Raw genomic sequence first — 24,694 nt, 5'->3', positions numbered from 1 at the left:
GTCTACCTGGAAATATTTTTAGATTAATTAGGCATAGCTTTTAAAATTCCTCTTTCATAAATCCATCAGAGCAAAATTACAAAATAATAAAAGCACCTAAGCCTCATTTCCGATCAAAAAGCCGTTGTTTTAGGCCTTTCTATAGAATTACTCAACAGCCGTAACAGCCATCGGAAAGTTCATTCAATTTTATACCATATCTCCTAGCAATAAGGTCCAAAGTCAAGCTGGTCTTCCAGTGTTGTAGAGGTTATGAATTATTAATTAAATAACTAGCCTCCATAATGGCGAATGAGCAAGCGTCTCACGTAGGAGAGGGGGAAGGGGGTGGAGCGGGGAGGGGGGTAATGGAATAACAAGTTGAAAGTTGGCAACACTTAACGCGGGTGAATCGTTGTGCGGCCAACGGCCGTTCTGGATCTAGGCATATTCGGATTTTGAAAATTTTACACATGTTTCGAATATTTTGGAGCTAAGTACTTCGAAAATATATATTTGATATTCATTCCCTGAGGTAATTGGTAAAATAGTTATTTACGATACAAGTGCGGGAAAGAGGAAATTCGAAACGAGTGGCGATAAATTAAAACACAACCGAAGGGAGTGTTGTAAATCGACACGAGTTGTGAATCACCTATTCGCACGTGTATCGTACAACGTTTTACAGTACATATGGCCTTTAAACTTTTGACTTACGCACGGAAAGGGGTTTCCTAAACCGTAGGATCATATGTACTGTAAACGGGATTTAAAGTTTTTAATGAAACCGTGTAAGACATTTTATATTATCCATACCCACTTGTTAGGTATGAGGACAATCCAAACTTACATTTTGACGTCAAAATGATGTTATATCGTTATCATTCGCCAGTGCATCTCACTCGAGTCACACTTGGTACTAAATTACGTCATTAAGATAAAAAAACGAACGAATTGGCCTTTGGATCAATCTATACTGGGTTTTTGAGGCCTCAGCTCGCTAGTTTTTGAGCATTAAGAATATGTAGTTAGTTGGTCAAGTTACTGAGTTACGTAACTTTGTTGGTTGGCCAAGTTACGCGTACATTTAACAGAATTATAAACAGATTTGTATGGGCGGTGGTCCGCCGCTTGATCTTTGAGTTGCTTGGTTAATTATAAGGTTTACATAGTCAAATATATTTGAGCACGATATTCACAAATAAGTGCTACGCAATGTCACAGAAAAACTAAGCTTCTTTAGAGCTCCACACAAAACTATTCGCGGAGCTCTTATAAATTTCCTTTCTTTAGAAGTTGTGAGTGATGATTTTGTACTAAGTATATCGATTAATGAAAAAATATTTTATTAAATAAGAATAAGACAATAAAAAGACAAACAAATAACTTATGAACTAAATATATATGAATGAAACTAAATTAAAACTAAGAGCCCTAAATATATCTAAAGTTAAAGAAGGAATATAAAAACTACTGAAAGAGGCGTCCCCGCGCTATCCCCTACTAAGGGCCCGATTCGGATTTTGAAATAGACATCTGTTAGACATGACCAAGATACGATAACGATATGTTTAAGATCTAACCTGTCAAATTTGACATTTGCGCGATTCTGGAGATACTCTTGAACGATTTCCACAGGATATGACTTAGAGATCCAATTCACATCTAATAGATATCTTACTCTATCTAACGTAACAGTGACATTGGTTGCCCGAATTGCGCTGCAAAAGAGAACTAGTTGATATCTAAAACTATAACGTATCTAGAATGGATCTAATACGTGTCGTCTCTTGTGAATATTTTGAAGTTCGAATACGGCAGCATGTATATTGATTATTGATAATTGTGTATTATTTACTTTGCATGTATGGGTACATAATATATCATAGTTATTTATCTACAGTTTCTGATTTTCCTTCACTGACTCATTTTTATAAGCACTCTGTATTATAATTAGTTTCGACAAAAACAAGAAGTCAAAATTAAAGAACAAACAAGGGGACGGAACTCCTCCGTAATCTCGAATTAAAAACAACATTATTCATATTACAATATTTCACGGCGGACCGTTAATCAACGTAAAGCCAACGGCACACCCGTCCTTTTCCCTCTTGTGGGAGGGAGCGGGACGCAACACTCATTAGTACTCATTAGCGTGGACGTTGTTGTTTTGAACGCTCAGAGAGCGAGGGGGCGATATTTGGATTCATGAAATAAAGCCGAATTGTTTTTTATTTGAAAGTGATGCGAGAAGGGTCAAAAAAATATGTACTAATTATTAATTGAATAAAAATATATCGCCGTAGCCGGATGGTGTAGTTGTCGGCGCGTCTAGCTGAAGACGCCGGTTCGATTCCGGCCTCAGCCACTACAGGATTTCGTCACTTTTCCTTTTGTATACGACATCTATCTCAATTAACATTCAAATCCTCAAAAACATAGGAACTCTGATAAAAACACAAATAAATGCCTGTACTAAGATTTTAACCTGGGATCTACAGATTCGTAGCTACACGGCGCGATTCGGGAAATGAATGAGAGATTCACTAGATATGAAACGGCAACGGAAACAGTACGCAGGACACGACGCGACGTCATGTCTCTTGCTAAACGGCGGCTGAACCCGTGAATATTTTTACATTTTTAGCAGCCATAGGCAAGACAAGGGAGAGAATTTATAATCAGGGCATTTGTAGAGTAAAATTAAAAGCGATTTTAATAGTAATTTATTGTTAATAAGTTTCTCTAACAACCTGCTATGCTAATATATGACAGTCCCCAGACTGCCGTGTCACACCCAACTCCGTTAACTCGAGTTACATGAGTTACGGATAACCAGTCTAAATCGTTTTAAAAACCTTTAAAGATATATCTTCTAAAAGAAAATTTTGAAAATCTTCATTATTTACTGAGAAAAGCATATGACTAACGGCGCGATTCGAACTTTAAGATATCGCGCCGTTAGACATTCACTAGATATGAAATAGTAAAGATATGTGACGTTCCACTGCAAAAGGTACTTTATGGCAGCTGGCGCTTACGCTTATTATTAACGCCGCTCCAATATTCAGTCGGGGCAATGGTACCTTTCACCGTGGAACGTCACATATCTTTACTATATCTTATCTAGTGCATCTCTAATTCATTTCCCGAATCGCGCCGTTACTCATGTAACTTAATTTTTTTGCCGATGGCGTCAGGCACAACTCAGTTAACTTGAGTTGTATGTCTGACACAACCAAAATATCACCATCGTTTCTTAAGTTGCCGGAGTTAGGCATGACTGGCCGAGCGCTTGGTTTATACCACAACAACATTAGTCAAGTAATACGTGTCACGTTTGATCACGCATCTGTCATGTAACTTGACTTACATGACTTCGTGTGACCACTATAGTATGGAAGAGTTCATTATGCGGAACCATTTAAATCGAATAAAATAAAAATTATTCAATTATGCGAAAAAAAATTTAAGGGCCTATTCTGTGACCATATTTCCTACATGTAGATTAGAAAAAAGAAAAAAAATACGATGAACCGTCAACGATAACAGCATTTGAATCTTTAAAACTTTAAACGTAATTATCTCGAAACTCAACTTTTAAAGTTACATGAGATGCGCGTGACACGGCAGCAGACCCCATTCAACCACCCGGGATCTCTAGTGTCAGCAGCCATTACCAGCATGTAACCAGCGTGAGCGAACTTATAACTCGTAATGAAATAAGATCAAAACTTGAATATATATCTATACTTAAATATTTGAATCGGTTCCATTCCACAATTCGACGAAAATAAGTATTGTAAAGTATTTGTTTATTATATTTTATGGGCCCATAATGTCCCACTGTTGGGCAAAGGCCTTTCTCTTATTCTTCCACGTATCCCACTCTCGATTGAGAATTACAACATATACTACGTCTTTGTACTTCAATCTCGAGCAGCGTAAACATGCCTTCGCTCCGTCTGTTTGTCCTCCGAAATCAAGCCGTCGCCAAATATTGACGGAACGAAATCGTTAACAAAACAAATGCTAACAAAATACAAATTAATTTTGTTTTTTTCGAGACGAGATTGAAATTACCAAAAAAAAAAGATTTCAGTCTCGATCCGAAGCTTCTTGTTATCTATTCAGATTCTATTGTGTTGTGTAAAATCTTATTTTTGCGATATCTTTGTGCAAAAATTGGGAAGGTGACGCTTCTTTTGAGCAATCATGTTCATTTAAATACAAAATAGGCATGAATAGATTTATTTACAAAAGCTTGCGTTAAATTCAAACGTGTATATAAACGTAACTTATGATCACAATTTGATTTTGTTAGGTACATACAAATCAACTTAATGTACAAAATAATTAGCTATTTAAATAATATACTAGGTAGGTAATTTTGAATTCTAAGATAATTTATAGTATTGTTTTATTAATTTCTATTATTATCGAATGTTATTATTGTATGTTAAATAAAAACAATCGGCGCGATTCGGGAAATGAATTAGACATTCACTAGATATGAAATAGTAACGATATGTGACGTTCCACCACGACAAAAGGTACCTTATGGCCGCAATAATATTGGAGCGACGTTAATAATAGCGTAAGCGCCAACCGCCATAGGGTACATTTTGCCGTGGAACGTCATATATCGTTACTATTTCATATCTAGTGAATGTCTAATTCATTTCCCGAATCTCGCCGAATGCTATTTAAATCACAAGTCGATTTTATAAACACACTTTTTAAACGTGGAATAGATTTTTGGATAAAAATTTCATTAATGTGTACTGTATTATATTAAATTATCCTTAAAATATTATGCATTATAGTTGTTCTTGCGTATATTTCCACTCGATAAATAGAACTAACATCTGATCTGTCAGTGTGACGTTTGTGGTTGAAGAAATGTCATTTTTGACACTAACAGATCAGATCCATAACTAAGCTGTACGAGTATGTATGTCTAATTCATAATCTGTTATTAAAATGTAAGACAATTTCTATATTGTTTTATAGTGGTTACGAATTGTAGCAAACGGCTACGAAACAACGTAGCAAGTGCTACGGCGTAGCGCGCTACGTCACAAATAAGTATAAATTAAAATTAGAAATAAAGAAGAAATAACTACGATTTTGGTAACAGCAGGCTGTAACGTTAAATCAGTTTCAAATTGAGATCAAATTTTAAGCCAAAAGGTCAACTCAAGTCAACGGTATATATCAAGGGACACAAATAAGCCCACAATAAAACGCGAAAAACCCTCCATAAATCTGCCACAGTTTAATTAAAGCCGTAACAGAGGCCATACAGGGTGTCCCTCAAATGGCTCGTTTTGGTATCTAGGACCACTCGATTTAATGTAAGATGGATGGATATCCATATTTGTTATCTTGTCATAACCGTCCGCAAAATATATTTGTATATGCCCTCATATACATTATTCTGATTATAATAACAGGTTGTGAGGTTGGTCTGGAGCACAATTCAGATTTAGGTACTTGTTTTGATTTTGATCTTATTTTGATACCGCCTTGAAGGTTCTTCACGCTGCTTAGCGCATAGTGCAGTTGTGCGTGAGATACGCACCAATTACCGAGAAGATCGTTAAGGTCATCAAAACCAGTTCAATACCATAACAATCGGCATTATAGATCCATTTATTTCACCGATATTCTTAACTTTTGTGCACAGATAAGTCAAATTTGAACCTAAATCTGTGTAATCTACTTATTACTCTTTTATATTTTGAAATTCAATAAAAACTGTTTCCTTTTTAAAACACCTTTCACTCACCAAAGAAATCCAGTAACAACCCCCGACCATAATGAAATCATAAAAACACCGTCCTGACCGTTAACGTTAATCCCCGCTCATGAATACATTACAGATGTTAACAATCACCCCCCACCCCCTAACCCCCCACCCCTGAGACAATCACCGCTCTTTCAACTTTTCAGGGAAATTTGTGTAATACGAACGATCAACGAACATGTTTTGGGATGCTGTTGTTGTGTTGAGGGACTTCAAAAATGAGTTTCAGAGGTTATAAGAGTTGGCAATGTCACAGAATAAATAATAGTACTAGGTACTGTAACGTAGACATTTTCTTAGATTTTTAATTAATATTTTTGGGTTGAATTCCTTTTCTTATTTCAACGTTTTTAACAATATCCCAAACTAACTCGATTGATTGCACTTCTTTGCATAATCTGTTGCATTCATATGCACCTTTTGATGCTTATCTGTTGTCGGGGTTGTCATATAAGTAAAAATAATTAAAACTTGAGATATTTATGTTGTCACTCCAGGAAAACTTTGTATGATTTAGGCATGACTTTTTTAGATAAAGAATAATTTGGTACTTACTTGGTAGATATTCCACCAATTCGCACGAAGCGCTTTGCTTCTACTTTCCTTATGCGCACTGCCAAGGAATGGAATTCCTTGCCGGCGTCTATATTTCCGTGTTCTTATAACCCGGCAACCTTCAAATCAAGAGTGAACAGGCACCTTCTGGGCGAGCTCGCTCCATCGTAGGCCACGTCTACGCCTCGGCTAGTCTGTGGCCATGAGTAAGCCCATTCATAATAATAAAAAAAAAAAAAAAATTTTGATGTAAAACAAAACATATAAATTACAGACTGACAAGGTGGCTCTGAAATGAAACATTATTAGATTTAATGATAAAATATATTTCTTAGGCTCAAGAGTGAGTTGTTAAGTTAATCAGTTCAGAATTTTCGAAGAATTTGTGTCTTCAGGGAATTGGCACCCTACTTTTGTTTTTGGCCTTTTGTTCTCAACATATGAGGAGGTCATTCTGAGATGACATGCACATTTGATGTGTGGACCCCTCCGGGGACGCACGCTCGCATGAGCCCTATTTTGTGGTGAGACCACGCATTCCACATGGTGGTCAAAATGGTGGAAGCAGTTCGAGTCCTTCGGTGTGTTCCACTGAGTGAGTATAAATGGAATTTGGTTGTGATCAATTCCACAATGGCGTGAAACGTTGTGGGTTTATTCTTAACCAGGTTTTGGTTCTTTACAGAGGTGACTCCTGCTCGAGGGAAGGGAGCGCTCCGCCAGAAGTCCTAACAGCTTCCAGTGCGGTGAGCTAAATTTCCAATTGTTTCATATTTTCTTTAGCGGCCATTAAGGCGTCGGCTAATATATCCTTTTCTCGCTTTGCAGGAGCCGGGATGTTTCTAGAAGCTTCCGATGTTTCTAGAAGCTTTCGATGTTTTTATATTTCTTTTGAAGATGTTTTTGAAGTTTTAAAATGGGGCTGTGGGATCTGTTCCACGCCATCTGCAGCTGCCTGCTCCAACCTGGGTAGCAGCCAGCTGCCCGGGGAAAGGCGAGCTCGCTCCCCGCTGCTCCGGTTCCAGCAGCAGCTTTGAGGTCGGTCCGTTGCATAACTTTTGAGTAGCATCAGCGCTCAACCACAAATTTAAAATGGTTTAATAAAATTCAGTTTAAAGTTTTGAAAGTTCTGGTGCATAAAACTTAGGTATTTCGAAATTTAGTTTTTAGTAATTAATTAATTGGTGTAAACCTTATAACATGAACCTGTGAAGCGACCCAGCTATACCACTGAGCTTTTGTAATATCTAATGTTTAGGAATAAAGTTTGTTAGATATAAATCTGTTTAATTGTTTCTCCTCTTAGCTTTCCTACAGCAAGGTTTCCATTTAGTTTATTTTATTTTATTTTGATTTAATTTTATTTTGTTAACATGGCTGTTTCCATTTTAGACAAGCCGGAGCTTTTCATCATTTATTTTACCCCCTTTCAAAACAGCCGTGTTACAATGGCGCCCAAGGTTTTCATGTTTTTTAATAATATCTTTGCTGCAGGAAAAGTCTAGACTTATTTTTATGCACCAAAAAATAATTTTGTTTAACTCACCTTTTGTAGAGTATTTTGTTACATTTCAAAGATTTTTTGGGTATTGCATACCATAATTTGGGCATTTGCTCACATTTATGCTGTTTTCTGCACATTTACATGTAATTATTTTCGAAAATCATAGAATTTTGTATGATACATTTTGAGGTTATAAAATTTTGCTGACTTGACAGATGTCAATAACACGTGTTGTATTTTTGATCAATTTGGATACTATTTTGAAGTTTTGACACTAGATTTTCGTTTGGTTTCACTTTTAACATTTAAATTTCAATGAAAAAATAAGAATTTTGTATTTTGTAACATAAGATAGGAGAACACAATTTTGCCACTTGGGATCACTTGTAGTAACTTGAATTTAGTCCAGAATTTCATATTTAGGAGGAAAATATGTGAATTTTAGTAGAATGTTGGTTTGTGATTTTTAATAGATTTGATGGAAATGCACTTTCATAAATGTTTTATAGTGAATTTTGTAAATTTTTATGTTTTAACAGTTAAGCCGGAAGGCATAATAATTTCACCACATTTCAAGGTTGTTAAGGAAAACAATAGTTATCTTAACATTATTTTATTTTATTTTCTTACACAGCACAGTTTTTGTAAAAATGAAGCACCAGAAATTTCAATGTAGTAGCATATTTAGTTTAATAAAGTTGAAACGCAACACTCAATTTCACAGCTTATGGATAGGTACATTTATTTAGGGTGGTCAAGCCAATCAGGAGCACATCCTAGGTCCAAGGAGCTGTGGAAGCGGTGTCGGCATTTTATTTTGCAGAACTCTCCGCATAGCGCAGGGGAAACAGTTTAGTATGGAAGTCTGGTCTGGCAGTCTGTAGTGTCCGGCGAGATGCTTGTGGTTTTTCATGATCATTTAACTTCTTAAAGGCAGATATTCTTCTTCGGCGTGCTAGCGCTTTTAGTTCCAGAACAATAGACATGATTTCACTTTCAAATTTAGAAATTCCTGTGATCCGGCTGTCCAGTTGTAGAAATGACTGGATGCTTTTCGTTTTTGTAGTGGTAATATCCAAATTCAGCACGGTTTTGATGTAATCTGTAACAAGTTCACTTCAATTTTGAGGTATGCAATACAAATTTGTGGTTAGTTTATTTCATTTGACTTTGAAATGACATTTAGCGTTGATTTTGAAGGGAAAGGGATAATCGTGTAAAATAAGATGATTCCTGATCTCAAGATTTAGTGTTTTACCTGTATTTTTGGTAGTTTTCGGTTAACTCTGTGTAGTTTTGTGTCGCTGATTTAGCGTATTATTATTTACCGTAATTCGAGTTTTTAACGGTACTTCACACAACGTAAGACTTGTGTTTCATATTAGATGGTAATTTTCCAAATTAAAATGGTATTTGCAACCAAAGTTTTGTTCTTTGTAATTTTAAAGTGCAAAGTAAGGTTAAGTCATGAAATTGTTTTTTTTTGACACAGAGTAAGGGTGCGTTCGGAAACGCGTAAACTTTAGTAGTGTTTTCTTTAATTCGTAACGAGTTCAGCGTTTATAAAAACGCTCGTTTTTGGAAAATCATTTTGTAATTTGTTTAAATATTGATATTTATTTAGTTAAATACAATATAGTTTTATGGTTTAGAACGTTACGAAATTTGGTTTTAGCACTCAAATTTAATGAGATAAATTGTTTTGAAGTAGTTTTTTTTATTTAGACCTTATTTCGCCAAGAATACAGTTTGTAATCTCGGTTTGAGAATTGGCGGAAATTTCGAATAAGGCTGGCATGTTTTGGATTTTAAAACAAGTTTTGGTAGGTTTTCAAGAAGGTGGTATTTTCCAAGGCCTCGCCTACACGAGAACGTTTTGCTTCACGGTTGTCTCGTTTGGAGTGTTGGGTATTATGGTAAAATATCCAATCACGACTTTATGCACGGTACGTGGTGAACAGCACTGACTGTATTCACTACTAATTTTGTTGCGGGGATGGATGAACGGGATTTGTAATGCGTGAAGTATGGTAGGGGCGACAGATGAGATATGAACGGTATGGTGAAGTGCGTGATGTATAAATGGGGCGAAACAACTTGCTCACTTTTAAGGTCAGAGCGAATCCTTAACATAGCCAAGGGTTTGGATTTCGGTAGTAGGTTTCGAGTGCTTACCACACTCGAGCACGGTTTTGTGCAATTTTGCGTATTTGTGGCTACGCATTTGGTCGGTATGGGGTTCATACCCAGCAGTTACCATTTTTGAGGCTGTTTTAAATTGGGTTCTTGCTTTTTTGGACATATCGACCGCAGTACCCCTTTTGGTTTGGTACCTTTTGTTTATCGTGTTGACGATCCAATGAGCCATTTTTGAAGGCATTGGAACGGCACTCGGTGTCTCCGCCACCTTTTTCATGCCTGCTACCGCAATGCAACTCAGCCAAATGGTTGAAATTTTTTCGGTTTAGTATGGTTTTAGAGTTTAGGGGAGTTATCCTTGGACGCACGACCCCTCGTCTTGTACCAGTCGTCGTGCCGCCAAGGACGACAAACCACACACCTGCTATATACCTCGTTTTTGGTTAGGTATACCATTTTTTTGTTTTGGTTTTTGATTCCGGAGAGTTGGGGGGACAGGTGTACCTCATCAACTCAAAGGGCCGTTTTGGATTTTTTAGGTTTGATTTGATGATTGTGGCTAACTGAAGGGTTGGGACAAGCCTTATTAGTGTCCTCAACCGGTAGGGTTGCAACAAAGGTTTTCGTTGAAGGCTTATAGTTGGGGGACTATAGGTCTCATTTTCGCCCGGTCTAGCTGAGTTTTTTTAGGAATGCTGAACATCGGTCCTGGCGGTTGGTTTTTGCCTTTCTCAGAACAACAAGCTTTTATCGCGTTGTACTGAGAAGGCCAACGGTTTGTTTACGGGTTGGAAGGATAGACGGAGGTTTTTTTTTTCTATGTGCAGCGCAGTTGGCCGCATATTTTTTTTTTTTTCACCTTCCGTGGTACTGACGTGGGTTCGAGATTATTATTTGTTTTTTTTGTTGTTCGGTCAGAACAGCAGTTATTTTAAATTGTTTAACGTTAGTATGATTTCACTTTTAGATTTTTTGGGGGTTCGTTTGAGCATTTTTGGTATGTTTTGAATCTCGAAGTTGCGTTAGACTTTTTGTTTACATTCTAGGTTTTCTAGGTCAGATATTTGAGTAGGTTAGTTTTCTTGCCTTCATTTTGTTTTTAATTTTGTTTTAGTGCACTCTAAAAAAAATTTGGTTGGCCCTATCAATATCTTGATGGCCGTAATCAAGCATCTTGATTCCATACGAGCCTAACAAGAACTTAAACACATCAAACAAGGTAATTCTGATTGCTATTACTATTGTTAGGTAACTGAACCAATTGAGATCTTGTTCAATATTTACACGAAAAATAATTATGCTAACTAATTGATCCTAGTAAGATCAACTAAGGGCTTGATAATGAAAACAAACAAGTTAGTTTAACTAAGATGTAAATCAATGTTAACATGAAGAATTACTGTATTAACTATTTGACCCAAATAAGTTCAACTAAGAACATGATTACACCGACTTATGGCGTATTAGCCTGAACTAAGATATTGGTCAATTTGAATCTTAATTGTTTAATCATTTCAACTAAGATGTAAATCAATGTTAACATGAAGAATTACTGTATTAACTATTTGACCTAAATAAGTTCAACTAAGAACATGATTACATCGACTTATGCATCTTATTAGCCTGAACTAAGATATTGTTCAATTTGAATCTTAATTGTTTAATCATTTCAACTATGAAGCTTGTTTAGTACAATACCATTCTTGTTCAATTGTACTATGACTTACTTTGTCGCATTTACTAAAACATTTCTTTCACATCTCTAGTTTTTATACGCGCCGTGCTGAATAATGCTGGTGGTCCTCGTTATTATTCTCAAGGAATTAGTCTTAAATACTAAAATATACATTATACATTTATTTCAGATCTTTTTGGCGATCGGCTTAGACCGGTTTAGCTTTACAAACACGGGAGGAGGCGTGCTTGTGAAATGTGAAGCCATATCGGCCTAGGCCGATCCTCAAGAAGATCTGAAATAAATCTGTAATCTGTATTACCTACTTAGTATTTAAGACTAATGCCTTGAGCATAATGCGAGTACGAGGACCAGCATTTATTCAGCACGGCGCGTATAAAAACTAGCACAAAGAAAATGTATAAAATTTAAACGAATAAGTAGTAAATAAAATATAACAACAAAGAAAGGGATAAAACATAATTAAACTAAATCAAGCCCGTAGAGTTTTATAAAAAGGGGGTAAATGAATAAAACAAAAAAATATTATAATAAGATGTTATTTATTCATTTAATCATTTTGAAAGTAAACGTTTTGCATTTAAATTCACGCGCACGGATCCGTGTCTAAGCTTACGAGGGGTTAACACTCGTTGGTCCAATCACGTTCACACTTGTTGGTTTATCCAAGCACACTACACTCACAGTGTCACTACGCGAGTTTGATTCGGATGTCACTGGTTGTTTTTTAGTCAAACAAATCACAAGATTCCACACATTTGACAGTTTAAAAACCCATCTTCACGATTGTATTTGTGAATTAAGGCTTCTCTTACCAATCTTGGTATATAGTGGCGTGCTGTCGAAATGACCTTGGGACTATGCAGCTCGATCCATTGACTTATACTCGACTCAAGGTGACACTGAGCAATAGCTGACTTGTGAGCGTCGTTGTTCTTGACCGCAGCGATGTGGTCTTTAATTCTGCAGGCAATAGTGCGTTTGGTATGCCCACTGTACGAACTACCAAAACTGCAATCAACTTTGTACACACCAGGTTTTTCCAGAGGAATAAGTAATTGAATGAGCTTAACGCAACTGCGTGCTACAGAGACTGACTGCTCGGTCGCACGCGCCACGAGAGGGGCGCGGGCGGGGCGGAGAGCGGGTGTACAGGCGATCCCCCTACTTATCTCTTGATTGATCGGATTAACCGATTATTTAATTTAATTATTAAGAAAATCGATTTAACAAATAATTCTTAGTAGAATGGAATATTAGTTTCGTAATCAATACAATAACTTGATCATAATGGGATTGAGTGTTTTATCTTCGTTGTTCTAAATAAATTATATGTTTAGTTGATTCAACTAGCAAATCTTATGTAAATCAACAAAGACAAAATAATCAAAAAAACTATTAAAATGTTCATACCTATTAACATATTTATCTGTTTTAATTAAATTGTTAAGGATTGAATTAACCTACGTTACATAATTATGCCAACAAGTTAATAATAGATGCAAAGTATACACTTGTTAGGATTAATAACATACCTACTTTATTAGTTCAATCACAGATACACTTATTGTTTTAAGTAATCAGCTTTCTTTGATTTATATAAGATCGTTATTGTTGTAATTAACTTAACGTCAACGAAGAGAAAACTGCTCTTAGTTGGTCTTCATTTTTTAGAGTGTGGTGAAAGTCGCTGAGGACAGCGAGCAGTTCACCTACGTTGAACCTTAAAATCGGGAAGGGGGGTATTGTAACGTAGACATTTTCTTAGATTTTTAATTAATATTTTTGGGTTGAATTCCTTTTCTTATTTCAACGTTTTTAACAATATCCCAAACTAACTCGATTGATTGCACTTCTTTGCATAATCTGTTGCATTCATATGCACCTTTTGATGCTTATCTGTTGTCGGGGTTGTCATATAAGTAAAAATAATTAAAACTTGAGATATTTATGTTGTCACTCCAGGAAAACTTTGTATGATTTAGGCATGACTTTTTTAGATAAAGAATAATTTTGATGTAAAACAAAACATATAAATTACAGACTGACAAGGTGGCTCTGAAATGAAACATTATTAGATTTAATGATAAAATATATTTCTTAGGCTCAAGAGTGAGTTGTTAAGTTAATCAGTTCAGAATTTTCGAAGAATTTGTGTCTTCAGGGAATTGGCACCCTACTTTTGTTTTTGGCCTTTTGTTCTCAACATATGAGGAGGTCATTCTGAGATAACATGCACATTTGATGTGTGGACCCCTCCAGGGACGCACGCTCGCATGAGCCCTATTTTGTGGTGAGACCACGCATTCCACATGGTGGTCAAAATGGTGGAAGCAGTTCGAGTCCTTCGGTGTGTTCCACTGAGTGAGTATAAATGGAATTTGGTTGTGATCAATTCCACAATGGCGTGAAACGTTGTGGGTTTATTCTTAACCAGGTTTTGGTTCTTTACAGAGGTGACTCCTGCTCGAGGGAAGGGAGCGCTCCGCCAGAAGTCCTAACAGCTTCCAGTGCGGTGAGCTAAATTTCCAATTGTTTCATATTTTCTTTAGCGGCCATTAAGGCGTCGGCTAATATATCCTTTTCTCGCTTTGCAGGAGCCGGGATGTTTCTAGAAGCTTCCGATGTTTCTAGAAGCTTTCGATGTTTTTATATTTCTTTTGAAGATGTTTTTGAAGTTTTAAAATGGGGCTGTGGGATCTGTTCCACGCCATCTGCAGCGGCCTGCTCCAACCTGGGTAGCAGCCAGCTGCCCGGGGAAAGGCGAGCTCGCTCCCCGCTGCTCCGGTTCCAGCAGCAGCTTTGAGGTCGGTCCGTTGCATAACTTTTGAGTAGCATCAGCGCTCAACCACAAATTTAAAATGGTTTAATAAAATTCAGTTTAAAGTTTTGAAAGTTCTGGTGCATAAAACTTAGGTATTTCGAAATTTAGTTTTTAGTAATTAATTAATTGGTGTAAACCTTATAACATGAACCTGTGAAGCGACCCAGCTATACCACTGAGCTTTTGTAATATCTAATGTTTAGGAATAAAGTTTGTTAGATATAAATCTGTTTAATTGTTTCTCCTCTTAGCTTTCCTACAGCAAGGTTTCCATTTAGTTTATTTTATTTTATTTTGATTTAATTTTATTTTGTTAACATGGCTGTTTCCATTTTAGACAAGCCGGAGCTTTTCAATCATTTATTTTACCCCCTTTCAAAACAGCCGTGTTACAGTACAGAACACTAACACGCGTATTCGGGAAACGAGATAATCACAAGATCTAGAGACGGTATAGAGATCAACTAGATTTACATTAGATATCGACTAGATGTGACTTTGGATATCTAAGTCATAACCTGTCGAAATCGTTCAAAAGGACCTCCAGAATCGCGGAAACGTCAAATTTGACATATCTATCTTACAAATATCTTTAAATTATCCATATCGTAACTTGTTGAGATCTAGTAGAGATCTAATTCATTTCCCGAATCGAGCCGTCAATCTCTAAGAAAACGCGTCTGTCACGATCAGCACAGATATGGCCGCTAGGTGGCGACAGCGCCACGCGCGACTTATGGCAAACCCCAAAATTGGGGCCGAACAGATGTACTTTTAGCTACCTATAGCAAAGCGCCTGGCAATGTCAACACAATACGCCTGGGGGCCTAGAAAAGGTGATAATCGTTTGCGTTTCGACAATGAATCTCTATCTGTCTCTATCGCACTATGTAATATAGAAGAGTGATAGGGAGAAAGCGTTTCGTTGGCATAGCGCAAACGACTATCATCTTGGGTAGATCTCCGGGAGTTAATGGCGTCAAGACATTTCCATACAAACGTAGTCCTTTCCTCTCTGAATTAATTATTAATAAAATTGATAATATTTTGACATTTTTAGCATTCAAATTTTTTGTTTGTATAAAGTTAGGAGCATTTAAAATTTGTAAAATATATTTTTCTTATAATGTTTTCCATGCTCCCCCCTTCCATTTTTCCCCTTTTTCTCTTAAAGTGGCCACCGATGTCCGTTAGAGCATGGCAGTAAACATTCCTGAAGTTGGAATGCCGCCTTCTCCCTGAAAGTAAATTATTGGAACAATATTTACTCATAAAACAGGGTTTTGCGTTGTGAAAGAATTGATTGAATCATATTCTGTAATAAAAAAAAAACATCACAACAATTATATAAAATTTTCCCTTAGTATTGCATATCGGAAACTAGGCCAAACCAATCTGCAAAATTAGCGTCCGAAACAAATGGAACAAAATAAAAGCGTGCACGTAATATGTAACCACAAGAATGATTGTTACGGCATGAAGTAATCATTCAACCCTCGACCTTCAATCATCCCCCGCCCCCCCCAAACCACCATCGCCCACTAATTGCAGTGCTTCATTCACTTCCGTTTCCCCTTAGAGGAATAAAGCACAGATCATGGATGAAACTAGACGCCGCAGTCATCCTCGGCGGTATGATGGCTCCTCTACACGATGGGCCAACGCCGGCCACTCCAAGGGACGCATTTATGCGTTAGAGGGAGCAAGTGATATTGCTATCTCATTCTACCGCATGGCTGCATCCCTTGGAGTGGCCGCCGCTGGCCCATCGTGTAGAGGAGCCATGACACGCGTGTTGATTTTTGCATGAGGACCTACAATTAATTACCTCGCAAGAGCGAGTTATGAAATTGACAAGTACTTTTTTGCACTTTGTTAAAATTTGTGCTATTAAATGTGGTGTAATGAGGCTGATGATTCTAATAAAGAGACTATCAGTTTTCAGTAAGTAAGCAGTTACTAGTGTATTGCACTTGTAAAAAGACACGCGAACTGCAGGCCTTGTTGCGTCTAGTTTAGTCAGCATCTAAAGTAGGGGATACGATTTTATACAGCATTAAAATAGCAGTTAAGTATGTCTCTATAAGTTTACAATTACGATTTGGGAGATACTTTTGAAAACGGATTGCTGAGATTTAGCTCTATGTGTAAAACTATAATAAGGCCCACTTGCACCATCGCACTAACCCGGTGTTAAGCGGTTAAACCGTTAACCTAGTGTCAAATTGTACTGGTAACCATGGCAACTCCAGGTTTAACCGATTAACCCCGGGTTAGTAGAATGGTGCAAGTGGGCCTAAGTATGTTAAGTTTTAGAATTGTATAAGTATTTGGCGAGTTGTTCTATCTAACGATAGTATTGATGTTGCCTGTTCATGGTATTGGTCTGTGCAATAAAGGGAAACAAAATATAGCCCCGAGATGGACGGTTACCACAAAGTTTCACGGCTTTATTATTAGAACCTCGTTTATTTTCACTCTTTTGCTTTTTACTGCTTCTCACAGCGCGGGAACATCATCCGGATAATTTATATTTCCAACGAACGAAAGTTCAACGAACTTTGCGTCTTCATCAAAGACTTGAAGATAATATTGCGATGAATAATTTTCTTCTTTTTGAGATCAAAATTAAGCATAACATGCAATCTTGTGGTATTTTTATGGTAAAAGATCATATAACCACTAAAATGGAATAAAGTGTTTTTAAGTATCATATCTAGCAATGTACAAATTGCAGAACATTCCCAAAAAGCGGAAACGTTCTCGAGAATGTTCTCAGAACATTCCTGCAACATGGAAATTATTGTTTAAACAAGAGAATATACTTGAAATAAAGTTTAAATAGGCATAACTTAAAACTAAATGTTATTATGCATATATTATTGTCTATTACAGTTAGCTATTTTGTTGATGTGATAAATTTACCAATAAGTTGCTTAAATTCTCACTGTATATCAGAGAACATTTAGACTTTCGACAATTTTTTCCAAAATTATTTTTTTGGTTCATTAGATTCTAGAGGCCTCTATCTCCCGCCATGCCAAATCTCAGCGCGCTCGGACCAAATTGAAAAAATTAAAAAAAAAGTCGGCCATTTTGTTTTTTTTTAATGCAGTTTGTTTTGTCTTGGGGCCCTCTATGACATTTGGTCGAGCACCCCCCACCTATCACGCACCGTTTAAAAGTTGCCATACAAAATAAAAGTGGCCAGTTTTCCCGCAATTGTAGCATTTTTCCAAAAAAAAATTTTTCATAGGTATCTAGGGGACCCCGAAATTCCGTGACCAAATTTCAACCACCAAAATTCAGCGCGCTAGGACAAAATTAAAAAGTTTTAAAAAAAAGTCGGCCATATTGAAAAAAAATGGCCGCGTCAAAATCTGCCGGGGTCCCTCTATGACATTTGGTCGAGCACCCTCCACCTAAGTCTGACCGTTTGGCCGGGCCGTCATACATTTTTCTGACCGGAAGCGGACGACCAAAAGTCGGAATTTTCTGGGGGTAAGGACTACACCTAAACTATCGTGAATATTCATGGTATAAACCACGATAAATAAATAAATTCTCGTTCTCGAGAACATTCTCAGAAGTTACCGAGAATTTCTCATGTGGAAAGTTTCGCAACTTTGGAAAGTTCTCGTGCGTGCATTGCTATGATTCATATCTCGTTAAGTAATAGGTAGAAAGCCTGACTATGAATATGAATATGAATAGATTTTAATAAATAATTATGAATTTGTAATACGCGCAATTATGATTAAGTTATTGTATAGTTAATTGATTATTTCTTTAGTTAAGAATATTTGCTTGTAATAATGTAATGTAATAATGTAATAATAAGCTGTCCCTGCGGAACAGAAGTTGACAGTCTGGGCTCCCACGGCCTCTCCTGCCGAAGGAGTGCCGGCCGCCTGTCCCGCCACGCCAGCCTCAACGATGTCATCCGTCGGGCCTTTGTCAGCGTGGGCGTGCCGGCCGCGTTGGAACCAGCCGGTCTGGCGCGCGACGATGGCAAGAGGCCCGATGGAATAACCCTCATCCCCTGGCAGATGGGACGGCCGCTCATCTGGGATGCCACATGTGTAGACACCCTAGCGCCGTCCCATCTAGTCGCCACGTCTCAGAGAGCTGGCGGCGCGGCAGCAGCGGCTGAAACCCTAAAACGCCGCAAATATGCTGGTCTTACAAACAACCACATATTTGCGGCGTTCGCGGTAGACACCCTGGGGCCGTGGTGTCCTGACGCCCACAACCTTTTTAAAAACCTAAAAAAAAGACTGTTGGAAACGACGGGTGACCCTAGGGCTGGCTCATTCCTAGGCCAAAGAATAGGCATAGCTATTCAGCGTGGGAATGTAGCCAGCCTTATGGGCACACTTCCGCAGGGGACAGATCTGGGGGATCTAAGGTAGGTGGGTAAGTTTTATTTATTTATTTTATTAGTTTTAGTTTTAATTTATTTAGTCTATACTTAATTTTAATAATAGTTTGTATAATGTAATTTAATTGGTATGTGTAGTGTTGGATATGTACAAAAAGTATTTGAGAACGCTATGTTTCGCCGACAGGCATACACATTTGAAATTATACCTATGTTTACAAATAAATAATTTGTCTTGGCTTGTCTTGTCTGAACGTCATCAATATAAAAGTGATTCGTGATTGAACACAAAAGTAAGAACACAAAATCAAACATAACATAACATAAGCAAACAACAAACAAAAAAAACACAATTCAAGTATCAAAAAATTCTCTAATGAAGCTGGTACATTTTGGATATATGTCTTTTTAATATTACGGTACCTATTTATCTTGACTATTATAAATCATGCTGCAGGGTTACAGTAAGAGTACTCTCATAAAGATCTTAAACATTTAACGATTCTCCAGAAACTTGTATATACTTCAAGAAATAATAGATTCTACAAACTATTTGTCTTCTCAAACAAGGCTGCCCTCGAACACACAGCATTAGCCTATGACAACACCTGCCCTGTTACGGTAAAACGGCGTATCTAGATAGGAAATATGTATAAGATACACCGTTCTGCCGTAATAGAGCAGTACTGTAAGCAAACGTGAGTGTATTCTTATGCCATTCGGCTGCGGCCGCAGTTGCTTGCAGGATTGGTATTTACAAAGATAACCGAACTCTATTACAACCTGTATAACTCCCGTTATTTCTAAAACGTAGCAAACCTTTGTTGAATTCTGTCACTTTCTAACAAAGAAGAAATGGCAAGGTGACCGACAGGGAGCAACGATTATCAAGGGAATGTTATACTTGAAAGGCGTTTATGAATAATGCCATAAATGTGGTCTCCAATCAAACATTTGTTAACGTATTTAATCTCGCAAATATCCTAGTAGTAGTAAAACACTTTATTGCATAAAACAAGTATATAATAAATGTGTACAAAGGCGAACTTATCCCTTTAAGGTATCTCTTCCAGTTAACCTTAGCTAGCTAGACGGTAGCGACCGTGCATATAAGGCTGTAGGTTCTGTGTTTGACTCTTGGTAAGGTCTCATTTGTGTATCGAGCAAGGATATTTTGTTCCTGAGTTATATTTAACTGTCGCGATATAACTAGTGACAGTAGTGACTAGCATACATAATATATAGCCGCGATATATCGCTGCCCCAATATTACAGGGTTCTATGTTTCACTTTTATCAAACTGAAATGTGAACGTTGTCATGGTAACATTAAGTCGAATTTCAACTGTCGTGAAAATGTAACATAGAACCCTGTAATATTGGGCCAGCGATATGTGAATGTGGCTGACGCAAGGACACAAACTGCTGAGTGTCCCGCGGTCGCTCGTTAGAGCCACTTGAACTGTGGACACATACGAGGAGAGGAACTTGGGAATCGGGACTCGAACTTTAACGAGTGGTACCTACTTGGTATATGGTAACAATGCTTATAGACTTAACTCATAATTCAGTTATTATCAATTCATTCATTCATTCATTCAATTCAGTCATTAATTTAATTTAATATTTTACACACGAAACACGTGTCGAGTATTATTCTTTTGGTGGTGATTTGTTATATTTATTTGCGTATTTATTATTGCGGTGGGAGGGTGGGAACATTAATTGCATGTAAAAAATACGCAAGTAAGTATAACGGATTAGCACTGATTGACTAGCACGTTATCTTTTACGCGGATTAGCAAAGTAATATTATGGTTTTAATTTTTTATTTAATATTTACACCCATGCTTTTCTTCACTATAATCAATACTAAATTAAGATCCAACCCCAAATGTTCAAATGCTGCTCAAAGACTAAAATTGTCACGTCAATCATCATTTAATCATTGAAATCATCAACACTCGTTAGTGGCACTCAGAATGTGAAAATCGCCGGAACTTGAGAAGAAATTCTCTAGGTTGATGTGTGACAACGTCTGCATAAAAGTTTTGGAGAACATTGACAAGGAGATAAAAGTTTTTACGTCAAACTAATTGACTCGAGACTTAAAGTCTCTTTTTGATTGATGAGGGATGACCTATCTGGTCAGGTTGTTGACATGATTAATAGATTATATCAATAAGTACTGTGACTTGTCAGTAAAGATTAAGATTATTTTGTAATACATGTTCCATGTATCCTCCAGAAACGCAAAGTTTTCAAAAGAGAAATATTAATAAAAGTGTTTAGCAACATTTAATTAAGTTATAGAGCATAAACTTCGTATTCAATTATTGCTTTTTTAAACCAAAATCTTAACGCACAAATAAGGCTTGAACGTATACTAGATAGATAGACATAATTATAGATAAACCATTTCGTTTGCTATAATACACACATATAAAAAAATACGTTAGGTACATTACTAGCGCAACAAGTTTTTTAGTAACACTATAAAAATAACAAGCATTAATAAATAATTCATAGGTTTGTGCGCGTGCCACGGACACAAGCGGGGAAGGGGAAAACCCAGACGCAGCTTTTTGGAGCAAGTGAAAGAAAAAGTGGGGGTCGTGTCGTATCAAAAAGTCAAAGAGCTGGCGCAAGATAGGGAAAGCTGGAAGATACTCCACCGACAAGAGAATAACTCTTAAGTTAATGATGATGACGTGCGCGTGCCGTGTGCGTTGCCGCAAAACAAAAGGGATCAGGCTCAGTAATGGTAACATTCCATTTCTAACCGCAGCTGCACTACCGGTACTGAACGCGTCGCTGTCATTGTCAATTTCCATAGTAAAATGAACAGTAATGCAGCTGTCGTTGGAAATGGACTGTCACCTTAATACGCTCCTCTGATTCGACCGAAGTTACTTAGACTAAGTACTGCCTTCCATTTTTGCGCCATAATGTATTAATTGCAGTAAAAGTCAGCATTGCACGCAAACACACGCACGGGTGAGTTACTGGCCTCCAGTAAATTATGGGCAGTAAATCAGCAGCCGCTGACACAGCCGCGCGGCTAACGAGGCGCGGCTAATGATCCTCCGGAAGAAAACAAAAGGATTTGGGGCATTCCAACAGATTATCGCTGAGGCAAGTCTTTCCTTTTTTGAAGGCCGAGTTTGGGTTTGACACTGAACATTTTTTATGCCAAGCTCTGAAAGTCTTATAATCGGTCGAATAAACACCTTATTAACTATGACAATTCAAGAACAAGTAAAAAACAGAAGAGCAGAAAAACAGAAGGATTTGGCGTATTCCAATATTTCCAATACACGATTACTGAGAAAATTATTCATTCCATTATAACATACAATATTGATACAAACTATAGAAACTGGAATAATACCTTGCACGAGAAATCGTGCTAAAATATATGACACAATCTTATTTGTAAAATATATGACACAATTTTATGTGTAAAAGATATGACACAATCTTATTTATAAAGCCATAAGAGCGTTCTGTATACATACTTTTACGAGTTTCATTGTGCAAGGTATCATTGCAGATGAGTGCACTCGTGCAAATAACAAGCGCTCCAGTTTCAGTTTCAAATATTTGTGTTGTACAATAACGACATCTACTAGGAGAACTACTGCGACCGTCGAAGCACTAAGTTTAACATCTTCAAATTAAGTTACATTCACTTGTTGAATAAATTACCATAAAACCCCCGACTATAGTCCAAAATCTCCCAATCATAGTCCAAAACTAACCTGAATATCTCAGTTTGGGTGAGACTGTTATTTGAATTAACCACAATTCTAAAGCGAAATATTTTAATAACGAACAAACTCAGGATAAATCGATAGCAAAATTAGTATGGATATGGAATATATGGATACTTAATTAAATAATTACTGTCGGTAATTTGACCGCCTGTTGTTTAACCTCTTCTTCCTGTATTATTTGTATTGTTTTCTGTATTGAGGTGTGCAATAAAGAGTATTTGTATTGTATTGAACTTGTGGAACATAGTTCTATTTTTTGAGTATAGTTAAGTAGTTTTACAATGTCCTAATTAAATACAAAACTTTTAGTGAATAATAATCGCTATAAAAAAGACATAAAACTTAGTTCTGATATTGTAGACTATTGATAATGTTTATCAAATCAAATATCAAATATCTTTATTTTGCATAAAATATGGTACAAAAGATGGATTAGCAATTAAGAAGCACATGCATAAGCCGCAACTGGCATGCAAAAACACAAACCCTAGCTTCGCTACATCTATTAATAATGCTAATAAATCTAATATTATACATGTTCCTTCTTATGATTACAATGTCAAAACAGATGTCATACTTAATCTAATTACAATGTCAGTATCTAGTCATATTTGAAGAAGTCGAAAAATTCATCAATTGAGTAAAAACATTCCTGTATCAACCAACTCTTAAGTTTACGCTTAAAAAGACTAAGTGGTAGTACTTTGAGATCATCTTGGAGACAGTTATAAAATTTTATTGCCATACAATAAGCGCTCTTTCCGTATAATACTGTCTTTTTAGCAGGTATGACGAGACGATTAGGGTATCTCGTATTAAACTGACAAATGTCCTTACGTCCTTACTTTACATGTTTACTTGACTATTATAGTTTTGGTCGGTACTTTCGCTCACATGGTACTTTCGCTTGTTAAATCCCCCTTCTTTCAAGCTTTCACGACCAGGTTACTCCCTTAGGGGATGATTTCCATTATAAAAATATTCCTTGGTTTTGTTCTTGGTTATATTTATTATAATAAGCCAGTACAAATTTTAGAAAAAATCGATTCATGGATTTTGCAACAAAAATAAGTAGTAAGCAAAAAGAATATCATACAATTTGTGAGTTTCATTACGTCAAACTAGTACTAGTGCAAAACCCTAAGATAAGATTACCGAGTGGACCCAGGCTCCCCAAGCGAGCCGTGATGAAGTTTCAGGAGAACAATATTATGATGATGATGAGATTTTGCAAGAAATGGTAACATTAACTCTCAAAATTTTGAGTTCAATTACAAAGTTTGTACGATTCTCGCAGAATAAAAAACAAACGTAAACAGTTTTACGTAACGACGGACCAAACAAGGTGAAAAGATGAGCAGAGTAATTTATTAGCACCCGAAATTCGTTACAAAATATTCTCTAACTTATTACAAGTCAAAGTTGTCGACTTGACACTCACCGAACTTCAGAGCCCTTATTCCAATCGCCCTCCAAGCGCAGGCTGGCGGCGCAATTCGGGAAATGAATTAGAGATGCACTAGATATGAAATAGTAAAGATATGTGACGTTCCACGGCAAAACGTACCTTTTGGCAGCTGGCGCTTACGCTATTATTAACGCCGCTCCAATATTCAGCCGGGGAAATGGTACCTTTTACTGTGGAACGTCACATATCTTTACTATTTCATATCTAGTGGATCTCTAATTCATTTCCCGAATCGCGCTGTTGGACAAACCAGTATGTGGTGTTCTGAATACATTCCACTGCTGGGCACAAGCCTCCTCTCATGCGCCCAATGCGGGGTCGGGACTTCACATACATCGCGGATGTATTCAGGTTTCCTTACGATGTTTTCCTTAACGAAAAGTAAGTGGTAAATATCACTTGATATTCCGTACATAAGTTCCAAAAAACTCATTGGTCAGTTCCAAAAAGTCAGACGTCAAATTCTCTCAGCCATCACCGCACTTATGTTATCAAACCAGAATTATCAAACGTGGTGCCAACCCCTCATAAGCATACAATTTATTTATTCGCTATGAGTTGCTA

General features: G+C 37.0%; 1 long non-coding RNA gene across 1 annotated transcript in view; it reads right to left on the bottom strand.

The window, feature by feature from the left end:
* Positions 1-24,694, bottom strand: part of LOC134675958 (uncharacterized) — a 141,142-nt gene that overhangs the window by 29,475 nt on the left and 86,973 nt on the right. The gene's annotated exons all lie outside the window — the stretch shown is intronic.

Source organism: Cydia fagiglandana, chromosome 23, assembly GCF_963556715.1.
Source record: "Cydia fagiglandana chromosome 23, ilCydFagi1.1, whole genome shotgun sequence".
In the NCBI taxonomy this organism is placed as follows: Eukaryota; Metazoa; Arthropoda; class Insecta; order Lepidoptera; family Tortricidae; genus Cydia; species Cydia fagiglandana.
Note: the sequence above shows the minus strand (reverse complement) of the source record. Positions and strands in the feature narration are given on the sequence as shown.